Source organism: Ascaphus truei, chromosome 5, assembly GCF_040206685.1.
Source record: "Ascaphus truei isolate aAscTru1 chromosome 5, aAscTru1.hap1, whole genome shotgun sequence".
NCBI lineage: Eukaryota > Metazoa > Chordata > Amphibia > Anura > Ascaphidae > Ascaphus > Ascaphus truei.
This window is the reverse complement of record NC_134487.1, coordinates 282,277,176-282,290,364: the sequence shown is the minus strand read 5'-3', so window position 1 is coordinate 282,290,364 and position 13,189 is coordinate 282,277,176. Positions and strand designations below refer to the sequence as shown.

At 47.0% G+C, this 13,189-nt stretch overlaps 1 protein-coding gene across 12 annotated transcripts in view; it reads right to left on the bottom strand.

Annotated features, from left to right (window-relative positions):
* Positions 1-13,189, bottom strand: part of LOC142496031 (potassium voltage-gated channel subfamily KQT member 1-like) — a 92,564-nt gene that overhangs the window by 53,490 nt on the left and 25,885 nt on the right. The gene's annotated exons all lie outside the window — the stretch shown is intronic.

The window sequence follows — 13,189 nt, the reverse complement described above, 5'->3', positions numbered from 1 at the left end:
TCAAGGTAAATAGAATAGTCCAGGCACACGGTCTTATCACAAAGTAGAAACTTTAATCCAGCATAAATCCAACGTTTCGACTGCACACAGGCAGCCTTTGTCAGGGTGAGAGCTCTCACCATGACAAAGGCTGCCTGTGTGCAGTCGAAACGTTGGATTTATGTTGGATTAAAGTTTCTACTTTGTGATAAGACCGTGTGCCTGGACTATTCTATTTACCTTCATTTTGGATAGTCCCATTGATGATTGGGAGGAGAGGGTAGCAAGTATATATTATTACACTTAACTTGATCTGACCTCTTTTCAGAAAACCATGTGGAGAAGCCCAACGCTCCCTCCATGGGTCGCGTGTAAGGTTTGGGGGGGTTATTTGGAATTGTAGTATGTTTTTGGTTGGTAAGTGATTTGAGTTGTGACGTTAATATGATGTGCAGAATAGTCATTGACGTCGCAGCAGGGGCGGGAGTGTTAGATTTGTGGGATGGTGTTATGTTTGTTGTGGGGACTGCACGGCCAGCCTTAGACCAAGGGGGTCCACGCTCCCTCTCGGTGCCGGGATCCAACCTCCACCCGAGAGGGGAGAGCTGGAGGAGGGAGTCTGGGGCCCCACTCAACACCTACAGTTGCTCTAACGCCAACTCTACGCCTAGGCACACCAGGCTACCATAGTATGTACTAGTAGAGAGCTGTACAGGATGACAGGTAGATGGGAACCTTGATAGAAGATACATCCCTGCACAGAGTCCTGGATGGTGCCCGGAAAATGCCTCAAGTCTACTAAACCAAGAGATTGCATATCATCCATAACTAATGGTGATGGAAGGTGACAAGCCGTGTGTGCCTCTACGGGAAGCTATCTGAGCTCCCAGAGAAGACGTATGCATGATGCAAGTCTGTCTAAATAAAGAAACCTGTGTGTCTAGTAAAGTTCCTGGCGCCCTTATTACCACCAGCTTACACCAGCCAGCCCGGACGTCAGCACCCTGAGAAAAGGTATAAGAGACTCTATGCACCAACACATGCAAACTTCTATATGATGTGACCTCTTTTAAGGCCGGGCAAAGAGGGGTTACATATTAATAAATAATGTGACAAATTATAGCCACTAATTCTTGTGGTCAGAGTGTTTATTCGAGGTTAGGACCAAATACGAGGCCGGGTAAGTCAAGAAGTTACAGCCAGAAATCTCGCTTCTCCAGAGTAGGCTGTTTTTGGGTGATCTAGTCTAGAACATTTGGTCACGGCCGTTCGCGTGCTACGACCAAATCGCCACTGGTGTTTAGCCGTCACTCACCTCACCGCAGCGACAACTCTCTGCCGGCCGCTTTGCTGCCAAGTTAAGCCTCTGACCTTACCCCTTACTCTAAAAACCCCTAATACTAATGCTACCCCTACCCTAAAAACCATAACCCATGACCCTAAAACCCCTATCCTTAATCCCCTACCCTAACCGCTGAAACCCTTTAAATTAACTTACCTTATTGGCCAAACGGCCGGCGGGTGAGTGTCCAGTGGCGGAGTAGCTGCGGTGAAGGGTCCCTCGGCGGCCAAACACCGGCAGCGCCGTGCTCACGGCAAAACGTCTGCGACCAAAATGTCCGATTTTGGTGTTGGAGAGTGACACATTTAGAAGACCTCGTATTAACGGGTACTCCACGTGCGGAAACATCCGTGGGAAATATGCAAATAAAAAATAGGTCAAAATGATTGTAATAATTTACTGGCATATTTTCCAAGTGTCTCCATTGCCGATCTCTCTCGCCTCTGTTCCAAAAGCCCAAATTAGCAGGTTTCAGGGAGGTGACATTTCTGGCAGTGACTTTCCAGGCGATTTTGCATCAAATAGCCACTAATCGGAGGGATACACATCACGCAGGGATAACACCGCACGCAGGGATACACATCAGGTAGGGATACATCTCACGGCACAGGGTCTCGCTCTGTGTCACTGTGTTAAATACAGGACGGTGGCCCTGTCTGTATGTAATGTTAGATTGTGACAGCTGTAACCTCTGAATAAAATATGAGGAGATCAGGACACACTAATCCGTCCACCGCTGCGTGACAGGCAGTCATGTGACAGGCAGATATGACAAGACCCGCTGACCGCCATTTGACAAGCAGCACCGGCAGTCATGTGACCGAGACATGTGACCTGGAAGCGTTGGCCGACATGTGACAAGTAGACATGACACAGGCAGCGCTGGCAGTCCTGCGACAAGGAGAAACAGCAGAAACGTGAGGCTGGTACGAGAGGACAGAAGCCACCAAAAGTAAACTCGGCAGCGACCGACGCCAGGAACGAGCGGCCGGAGTCCCTGAGCGATCTAGCTATTTTTTTGTAGCGGCTTTACTGATTGGCCGGCGATGGGGACACACCATGATGAGCACCCTGCTTGACGCCCACTGGGAGGCGAACTCTGAAACCATCCCACTGGACTCAGCTTATGTGTACTCTGCCCAGGTACAGGAGCACACCAGCACCTAGAACATCGCCATGATGTTCATTGAGACCTTCCCTTCCAAGTACTGCTTCCAGGTCTTATATAAGGCTAGCGCAGCCAATGCCAGGAGCAGGTTGGCGACTAGGTCCCTAGACTTATTGTTCCGGGACATTGGGCGCCCCCCCCAAAAAAGGGGAAGGGAAAAGTGTAGCCAGAACTGCAGGAGTAATCCTCTCAAGGTGGATAAGAGGGGCTGTGGTCTGGCGCATGATAAGATTTTATTGTACCAACGTTTTAATGTAGGGAGGGAAGGGAAGCCCTGCGGAGGCATATGAATAATATAGAATTTGACGGCAGATAGGAACCACTTATCCCACGCATCTTCCCATTTTCCTGTCTGCTGTAACACCTCAGATCCTATTTGATCTTTGGCTTTCTTTCATATTTGGGATCTATCCCAGCCATGCTTGGATTCCCTTACTGTGTTACCCCTACCACCTCTGTTGGGGGCTATTCCACGAATCTACCACCCTTTCTGTAAAGTACGTCCTCACATTTCCCCTTAGCCGACCATCCTCCCACTTCAGAGAATGGCCTCTTCTTCTAAGTCTGTTGAATCCCTTTATATATGTGACAGTTTCTATCATACCCCCCTCACCCACCGCTCTGCTAAACTGTACATATTAACCCTTTATATATGTGACCGTTTCTAGCATACCCCCCTCTCCCATCTCTCCCCTAAGCTGTACATATTAACCCTTTATATATAGGAAAGTTTCTATTATATTCCCCTCTCCGCTAAGCTGTACACATATTAACCCTTTATATATGTGACAGTTTTTATCATATCCCCATCTCCCGTCTCTCCGCAAAGCTGTATTAAACAAATTTTACCATATAGCATATTACCTAACTTCCGCATCTGCGAGCAGGACTGGAGAGGAAAAAACAGTAACAACGGTCACAGCTACTCCAACCAGCCAACGCATTGAAAAAACAAAAAACTTTATTGAATACAAACAGTGAACATCAGCAGCAGTTCACTCTGACGCGTTTCGTCCAATGATGGACTTTATCAAAGAGTTGACTGGAAGCCTCCCCCCAAGGTGTGTGAGTGTGTGTGTGTGTGTTTGTGTGTGTGTATGTAATAAAGCATTGGATTATAAAGCGTATTGTCTCTTTGTGATAGTGTAATATAATGGTATTCATTTAAATATAGTTTTTGATGCAATACTCTGGTAAGACTAGTACTCTTGCAATTAAGCACCTAGTTTCACAAAACATATATACTTTGCAGACCCTTACTCTAAACATGCTGTGCTATTTTAACAATGAGGTATAAAAAGGGTGGTCCAGGGCTCCACGGATTTTTAGCAAAAGAATTTATTCATAATACACAACGTTTCGGCCTCACTTAGGCCTTTGTCAAGTGACTGGTAATGCCAGTTGTGTATTATGAATAAATTCTTTTGCTACAAATCCGTGGAGCCCTGGATCATCTTTCCTGTTGCTGTATACTTGGATTGCTGCAGATAGGCCATCCTGGAACCAGGAGCTCCAGCATTGTGCGCAAGTATCGCATTTTTTGCATTTATTTGCACTGTTTTGGTGTGCTACATACCCACATACCTTTGTATAAATAGGGTGACCATATTTATCCCGGCAAAAACAAGGACAAATGTCATGCGTGTGCTGTCGGCGCTTGCCGGCTGCTCGTGCGTATGCGCGATTGGCACTTGCCGACTGCGCACGAGCAGCCGGGAAGTGCCGATCACGCATGCGCACGAGCAGCCGGGAGTGCCGATCACGCATGCGCGGTTGGTGAATTTGGTCAACTTGGTGAACTTCGAAAAACAGAAAGCATGAGATTTACTAAATTCTTCTATGTACTTGCAGAGCCGGCATGGCAACAATGTTTTTTTCACATAATTGTTTTCAGTATTGTAATTTGAGTTTATTGAGTCAGTCCATCCTGCACGGAGGCCCAGTGGAGCAGCCAGGTGTAAAGGAAAGTTAACAAGACAAAAAGAGATAGCATTCCCTTAGAGAGAGGGATAGAAATGAGCCCGCATGTCGGAATTCAGGATGAGCACAACCAATCTGGTAACAGTTGCAGTCCGTAAATAAAGCAGGGATCCCACACTACAGAAAAGTTACCGAAGGTTTTATGAAGAACAGGCCTGCAACAGATACACTCACAGAGATAAGAGCTCCTACATTGTGCCGGCACCAACACACGGTCCCCCTGCAGACGCGGGTCGTACAAATACAGGGAGAGACATTGGTGCATGACTGCAAGAGCAGCCAAAATATTTTAACTTAAGGTATATTGAAAAATAACGTTAGTGAACAGGAGCCCACAAGCGCAATTAAATTTGAGATTTGTTTTTTGTGCACCAATTTTATGAAAAAATGCTATTTGCAACGCTTGGTACATAGGCTCCCATCGTCTCCAGAACTGAACACGGTATTCTAGGTGAGGTCTCACCAATGATCTATAAAGTGGCTGTCCGATCCATGGACATGTTGAAGAAGCACTGGGCTGTGTCGTGGAAAAACTGAGTTCCACACTTATTCCTTTTTGGTAAAACAATTTGTCTGGAGATTTTTATTGCAACAGCTGTTAGCAAGGGTGCATTTAATACAAATCAAAACATTGCTGTCTGATTTAACACAAAGCACTAACATACAGTATATGCCCCAATCAGTCTACTTTATACCCAAAAGAAAAAGGTGTGCACACATAACTTTGCAATGTCCACTGTGGCAAACGGCTCCCTTTATGTAGCGCTGCCGTTTGCCCAGGCTCTTCACGACACAGTCTTCTAGGGTTTAATTTGTAGAAAAGGGGGACAAAACACTTGTATACACACAAGGGTCACCCAGCCCTCAAACTTCAGCAGTTTATTTCTCCATTAGTGACACTAAACATTTTAAGCACTGTCCTTTTAAGAACATAAAAAATCATAAAAGGAAACATCTACTGTCAGGAGTCTAACTCACATGCATATCCCTATCTGCAATATTGGCTGGCTAAGCCAGTTACCAACTTTAAATAACACACTGGTATAATAACATTGAGTCCTTAACTGTCAGATGGGGACAGCGTCCCAATAGATCCTCAGTTGCTGCAACATGTGGGGGGGCCGTCTACCCCGAACTGGATACTGGGGAGCAGCAGTTTCCTCCCAGCCTCCAGGCTCTAAGAGAGAGACTGAAGCAGCAAACCTAACTGCAATAAATTTCCTGTTCCTCAATTAGGAGAGCAGGCGAGGGAAACCAGAACCATTGTAAAGTCTGGTATGGATTTCCGATCCACCAGCTTTAAATGACTGGGAATCTGTGGGTCGGATCACATCCACACTGTGCACTTTTTTCTATAAATCAGACAGAAAGCTGCCCACTATCCTGGGACTATGTCACACCACCCATATAAAACAGGATGCCCGACGAAGTCATATCTACATAATTACCAATTGTATTTTGCAAACTAAAGAGAACAAAAGAAAGATCTGATATATGGTATACTTATTCACCTATTCATCCTCCCAAAACCCACAGCTACATCCCTCCCTCGCCTAACTACTCAAGGGGGGATAACAGATAAGAAGAAAGGCGAGAGGCCCTTACCTAACATAGAAAAAACAGATCAGCGTTTTACTAAGGTGAAAGAAAGTTCAGAGAAGAAAAACTTCCAACATATACACGCCATTAACCTGCTACCCATATTACACTGCAACACAAAGCATGACATTCTTTATAGCTGTGGAAAAACCAAAGTCTGGTTATAGATATACATAGAAAATACTGTGAAAATATTATACTTCCATAGCTGACAGCAAGCGCAAAGTAAAAAGAAGCTTGCTGACCACACAACCCAGGCGCAGAAGAATGGAGAGGGATCACCTGTCCCATTGCACCTGACCCATATGGAGGAGCAGGTCAGCTCCGTGACAGTGGGACTACCTGGGCTTGTGAACTCAGAGGATGCGGTGAGACCTGGTAAGTGACAATACAGTACATATATAATACACTAAATATCAATCTCATGTATATGTCACTTTAGATGCAACCTTGCACATCAGAACAAACATTACTTTTTTATTTGTAGTACACTCACACATACAGGTGAGGAGTACTTAGCTAAATAACGTAACATGCTTACATGTCTGCCCTCATAAGATTGCAAAGAACTACGGGCCATGCCTTGCACATTGCAGTAAGGTAGCAATCAGTACAAAGGCATCCTTTGCCTACTTGAGGACTATATAACTGCTCACTAATCACAAGAACACTAGTTGAGCAACGCTTAAGAGTCTCAGTATCTCAAAGTTCATATAAAACCTGATTAATCCTCTTATGAAAGGTATCTCAACACCCACTGTACCTAGCATTTATCTCCTAAGATTCAACATCAGCAACCTGCTTCTAGTCTTAAGGTTCACTGATGAATATTGTAGCTTTTCCTTCTGCTAACGATCACCCCACTGCTTTACCTATTTACCCGTTCCCCTCAAATCTCCTTCATGTCTAAATGCAATCCAGACTTCTGATGTTAGCCTTTGCAAACCTCTTTCAAATAATCACTTTACAAGTACTTAACATCACGTGGTGCCCAGGACATACTGGAAAAGGAGAGGTCGCTCTAGTGGTTATTGCTCCACAAACTATAGCCCGCCTCAGCTCTCATTCATGGGAATGGGAGTAAGGGACTGCTAAAGTTTTACAGCAGCTTGTGGATCAGGGTCTCTAAATATTCAACTGCTAAAATGTTCTATACAATAAGAGACCTGCTCAAAAATGTCAAATCAAATCTATTCAAATGAGCTTACACGTACCCATGTTCGGTATGAATGTATTTGGTGATCTGTTGTGAGGTTGCCGAGCCTCTGGAACAAGAGGAAACAGTGACCCTCTTCCTCACGGAGGTCATTTAGGTCATAGCTGCTCCTCCTGCTGTCCCAGCTGCACCTGTGCTGCTATACCAGCTGCACCCACTGCTCCTCATCCAGCCACTCCGGCCACACCAAGGATCCAGACCCCATCCGTCACTCATGTCCAGCTGATGTCCTATCAGGTAGAGCTGCTGGAAATGCAGTGAGATGGATTCAGGAGCCCGGAGACCCAGCTAGCACGTCTAGAGGCCTCGGCACGGCGGAGGGAGGTCAGCACCCGCCACAAGGAGGAAGCCGCCCTGCACCGTTTCCAAGCAACCCAGTGCACTCACCGTGTCATCATACAAACCACACCAACCAGCAGGGCTGTGATCAACAGTATGGGGCAGATTGCATCCTCTACTAATGGGCTCAGCTGGGCAATCCAGTAGGGCCTGGAGACTATCCATGCCCCCTCCACGGTCACAAACCACGGTGCCTCAATGGGGTGACTGGTCACAACAGGGGTTTCATTCATTGTGGAGACTCCATCTCCTCCACCATTAGAAGAGATGCCCACGCCATATACACAGAAGTGCTCAGCCCCAGCTGCAGGCTTGTTGCACTTTTTCCATCACTACTGTTATGAAATGATAAAATTGAAATTTGGGCTCACCCTCAACTGGGCTATTTTAGGAGTGATCCAAGACATTGAAGATACAGAATAAATGATGGACAAACACACTATTAAATTCATAGCGATAATGTCTTTAGCTGCTAAGGAGGCAATATTACAATGCTGGATCAGTAACGCACCACCAGAACCAAACATGGTGAAACAAAAATTAATGTTCATCTTTAAGTTGGATTGGATAGAAACTGTGAATAATATAGACAGACAATCAGACACATTTTTAAATACATGGACCTATTTTATTAACACATTGCCAGAAGACACGAAACAACATATAATGAGGAGATTGGTTCTCAACCAGAATCCTGAGGGGGGAGGGGAATACTGTTCAAAGTCTAGCACGACTACAGTGAGAAACACGGTTAGATAACCAGTTGATTGAGGTCCAGTGTAGCTTTTTCACTATATGTGACGCTATATGGGAAATTAGATACTGCTACATACACTGCAACAATTAAATGTATGCTATGCATTGTTTGCCTTTCAATAAACAAGGGGAGGTGGTAAAAGGAGGTAATGGGCACGGGGAAGGGGAGGTGGTAAAAGGAGGTATGGGCACAGGGGGAGGTGGAGGGGGAAAAGGCGGTAATGGGCACAGGGGGAGGTGGTAAAAGGAGGTATGGGCACAGGGGGAGGTGGAGGGGGAAAAGGCAGTAATGGGTACAGGGGGAGGTGGAGGGGGAAAAGGCAGTAATGGGTACAGGGGGAGGTGGAGGGGGAAAAGGCAGTAATGGGCACAGGGGGAGGTGGTAAAAGGAGGTATGGGCACAGGGGGAGGTGGAGGGGGTAAAGGAGGTAATGGGCACAGGGGGAGATGGAGGGGGTAAAGGAGGTAATGGGCACAGGGGGAGGTGGAGGGGGTAAAGGAGGTAATGGGCACAGGGGGAGGTGGAGGGGGAAAAGTAGGTAACGGGTACACTGGGAGGTGGAGGGGGAAAAGGAGGTAACGGGTACACTGGGAGGTGGAGGGGGAAAAGGAGGTAATGGGCACAGGGGGAGGTGGAGGGGGAAAAGGAGGTAATGGGCACTGGGGGAGGTGGAGGGGGTAAAGTAGGTAATGGGTACACTGGGAGGTGGAGGGGGAAAAGGAGGTAATGGGCACAGGGGGAGGTGGAGGGGGAAAAGGAGGTAATGGGCACAGGGGGAGGTGGAGGGGGAAAAGGAGGTAATGGGCACAGGGGGAGGTGGAGGGGGAAAAGTAGGTAATGGGCACAGGGGGAGGGGGAAAAGGAGGTAATGGGCACAGGGGGAGGTGGAGGGGGAAAAGGAGGTAATGGGCACAGGGGGAGGTGGAGGGGGAAAAGGAGGTAATGGGCACAGGGGGAGGTGGAGGGGGTAAAGGAGGTAATGGGCACTGGGGAGCTATACGGAGGCATGGGCATGGGGGGAGGGCGTAGAAGGAGGTATGGGTACAGGGGGCAGGAGGTGGTAAAATGAGGTATGGGCATGGGGGGAGGCAGAAGGGGGTAAAAGGAGATAATAGGGGGGGGGGGGGGCATAAGGAGGTAATGTGCCGGGAGGTATAGGGAGGTAATGGGTCCTGGGGGGCAGGGAACCTAGTACACCGAGGGCCTGTGTGGCCTGAACTGTAGCCTGCGGATGGGCCCGCTGGGGCCACGCGGAAGGGGGGCCTGGGCTGGAAAGGTGGTGGCCGGCAAAAGGGAGGGCCCTATAGACCCCCGGATTGACCCAAAGGAGGTACACTGAAGGGGGGCCTAAAGAGGCAGCGGCCAGAGGGTGTCCTAGATGGACAATGACATCTACCTGTCCCTCCTGACTTGCTGCCTTAACGATCCCCAGAATGTGCCTCCTATCTCTATGAGCTGTAACTCCAGGTAGGCTCCTTACCTCCCACTTCCCCTGACTACCTGCTCCCAAATGTATACCTCTCACTATAGAATCCCCCAAGAGGAGTTTCCTCCATTTCTGGGATCTCATTTCCAGTCTGTCTCCTCTCTTTAACTCCCCTCCCTTTACCGCTTCCCCCCTCGCCCTCTCTTTTCTCTCCTTACCTCCCCCCCCCCCTCTCGACGCGCGGCCGGTACAACAAACATGACATATTCCGGTGACACATTTTGGGTTCCTAGGGACAGGACAGCGGAGATGCTGAGGTGTGTGAGGCGGGACGCCTGGAATAGGACAGATGCCGCGTGGGGTGAACACTGTAGCTGAGAATTTCGTCCCGGCACAGAGATTATCGCGGCCACTCACTGCATCATCTGCACAGTAGACGGGGTTTAATACCGGAGCGATTAGATATGTCAGCGACTCTATCCGTCAAAGAGACTGATCCCAACACTTGGCAATGGTTCATAAGGGAAAAACCCTTCCCAAAAAATCGAACTTGAAACATCTGACAGAGCTACTGTATGAATAAATAAATATGTATACCCTACTAAAAGTACTATATATGCATAAGGACACAAGTGCTATATACTGCACGAAGCAGAGAGGGGAGACCCGGGGGTACTATATACTGCAGGAGAGCAGAGAGACCTGTGGAGCTATGTACTGCAGGAGAGCAGAGAGACCTGGGGGTGCTATATACTGCAAGAGAGCAGAGAGACCTGGGGGTGCTATATACTGCAAGAGAGCAGAGAGACCTGGGGGTGCTATATACTGCAAGAGAGCAGAGAGACCTGGGGGTGCTATATACTGCAAGAGAGCAGAGAGACCTGGGGGTGCTATATACTGCAGGAGAGCAGAGAGACCTGGGGGTGCTATATACTGCAAGAGAGCATAGAGGAGAGACCCGGGGGTGCTATATACTGCAAGAGAGCAAAGAGGAGAGACCCGGGGGTGCTATATACTTCAAGAGAGCAGAGAGGAGAGACCCGGGGGTGCTATATACTGCAAGAGAGCAGAGAGACCTGGGGTGCTATATACTGCAAGAGAGCAGAGAGGAGAGACCCGGGGGTGCTATATACTGTAAGAGAGCAGAGAGGAGAGACCCGTGGGTGCTATATACTGCAAGAGAGCAGAGAGGAGAGTCCCGGGGGTGCTATATACTGCAAGAGAGCATAGAGGAGAGACCCGGGGGTGCAACTACAACACACACATCACTGCGAAATGCTCAAAGAACTAGATTGGTCATCACTTGAGTCTAGGCGCAAAGTCCATCTTTCCTCTCTTGTCTTTAAATACTTTCTGAGCAAGCTACCCATCTATCTGAACGAGCTCCTCACCCCTACCACATGCAGCACCTATCACCTGAGATCAGACTCCGAAAGACTGTTCATGGTCCCAAGGTTCAGCAAAGTATCCGGCCGCTCCTCCTTCTCTTACCGTGCACCCCAAAACTGGAACATTCTACCGGAGACTCTCACATCCACCACCAGTCTAAGTTCTTTCAAATCTAAAGCTGTCTCACATTTTAATCTGTTCTGAAACTTTTACATACGCCTATAATATATATTATCTCTAACTGTGCATGCAATGTCTTGTATATAATGCATACCCGGTTCACTTATGTAACTGTATTTGTAACCATATATTATTTGTCATCTTAACTCTATGCCCAGGACGTACTTGAAAACGAGAGGTAACTCTCAATGTATTATTTCCTGGTAACACATTTTATAAAGAAATAAATATACTGTAAGAGAGCAGAGAGGAGACACCTGGGCATGCTATATACTGCAAGAGAGCAGGGAGACCTGGGGGTGCTATATCCTGCAAGAGAGCAGGGAGACCTGGGGGTGCTACATCCTGCAAGAGAGCAGGGAGACCTGGGGGTGCTATATCCTGCAAGAGAGCAGGGAGACCTGGGGGTGCTATATCCTGCAAGAGAGCAGAGAGACCTGGGGGTGCTATATACTGCAAGAGAGCAGAGACACCTGGGGGTGCTATATCCTGCAAGAGAGCAGAGAGACCTGGGGGTGCTATATACTGCAAGAGAGCAGAGAGACCTGGGGGTCCTATATCCTGCAAGAGAGCAGGGAGACCTGGGGGTGCTATATACTGCAAGAGAGCAGAGAGACCTGGGGGTGCTATATACGGCAAGAGAGCAGAGAGACCTGGGGGTGCTATATACTGCAAGAGATCAGATAGATCCAGGGATGTTATATACTGCAAGAGAGCAAAAAGAGGAGGCCTGGGGTGATATGTACTGCGCAAACAGAGAGACCCAGAGGTGCCATACACTACAAGAGAGCAGAGAGACTCGGGGTGCTACAGTATATACTGCCAAAGAGCAGAGGAGAGACCCAGGGGTGCTGTATACTGCAAGACAGCAGACAGATCAGGCGGTGCTATATACTGCAAGGGAGCATAGAGAAGAGACCCAGGGGTGCTATATACTGCAAGAGAGAGGCATATATTGTAGGTATATTGTGGAGGTATATATAGTAGGTATATTGTGGAGGTATGCATAGCAGGTATATAGGGGAGGTAGGTCTAGTAGGTATATAGGGGAGGTATATATAGTACGTGCTGTATATAGGGAAGGTGTGCATGGTAGGTATTATGGGGAGGTATACATGGTAGGTATATGGCGGATGTATGCACAGTAGGTATATAGGAGGAGGTATACATAGTTGGTATATAGGGGAAGTACGTACAGTAGGTTTATAGGGGAGGTATATATGCTAGGTATATTGGGGAGGTATATACGCTAGGTATATTGGGGAGGTATGTACAGTAGGTATATAGAGGAGTTATGTATAGTAGGTATATATTGGATGTATATTTGGTATATATATAGGAGAGTTAGGGATAGTAAGCATATAAGAGAGGTATATATAGTAGGTATATAGGAGAATATACAGTAGGTATCAAGGAAAAGTATATATAGTAGGTATACAGGGGAAGTATATATAGTAGGTATATGGGGAAGTATGCATAGTAGGTATATAGGTGAAGTATGTATAGTAGGTATATAGGGAATGTATATATAGTAGGTACTTTATGTAGAGTAGGTGTGCATGGTAGGTATTTAGGGGAGGTATATATTGTAGATGTATATGGGAGGTATACATGGTAGATATAAGGGGGATGTATTTACAGTAGGTACTGTATACAGGGAGAGGTATGAATAGTTGTATATAGGGGAAGTATGTGTGTACTGTGTGCGCACATTCACACAGACATATATATATATATATATATATATATATATATATATATATATATATATATGGGGTAAATATGCTACTGTACTGTAGGTATACAGTGGAGGT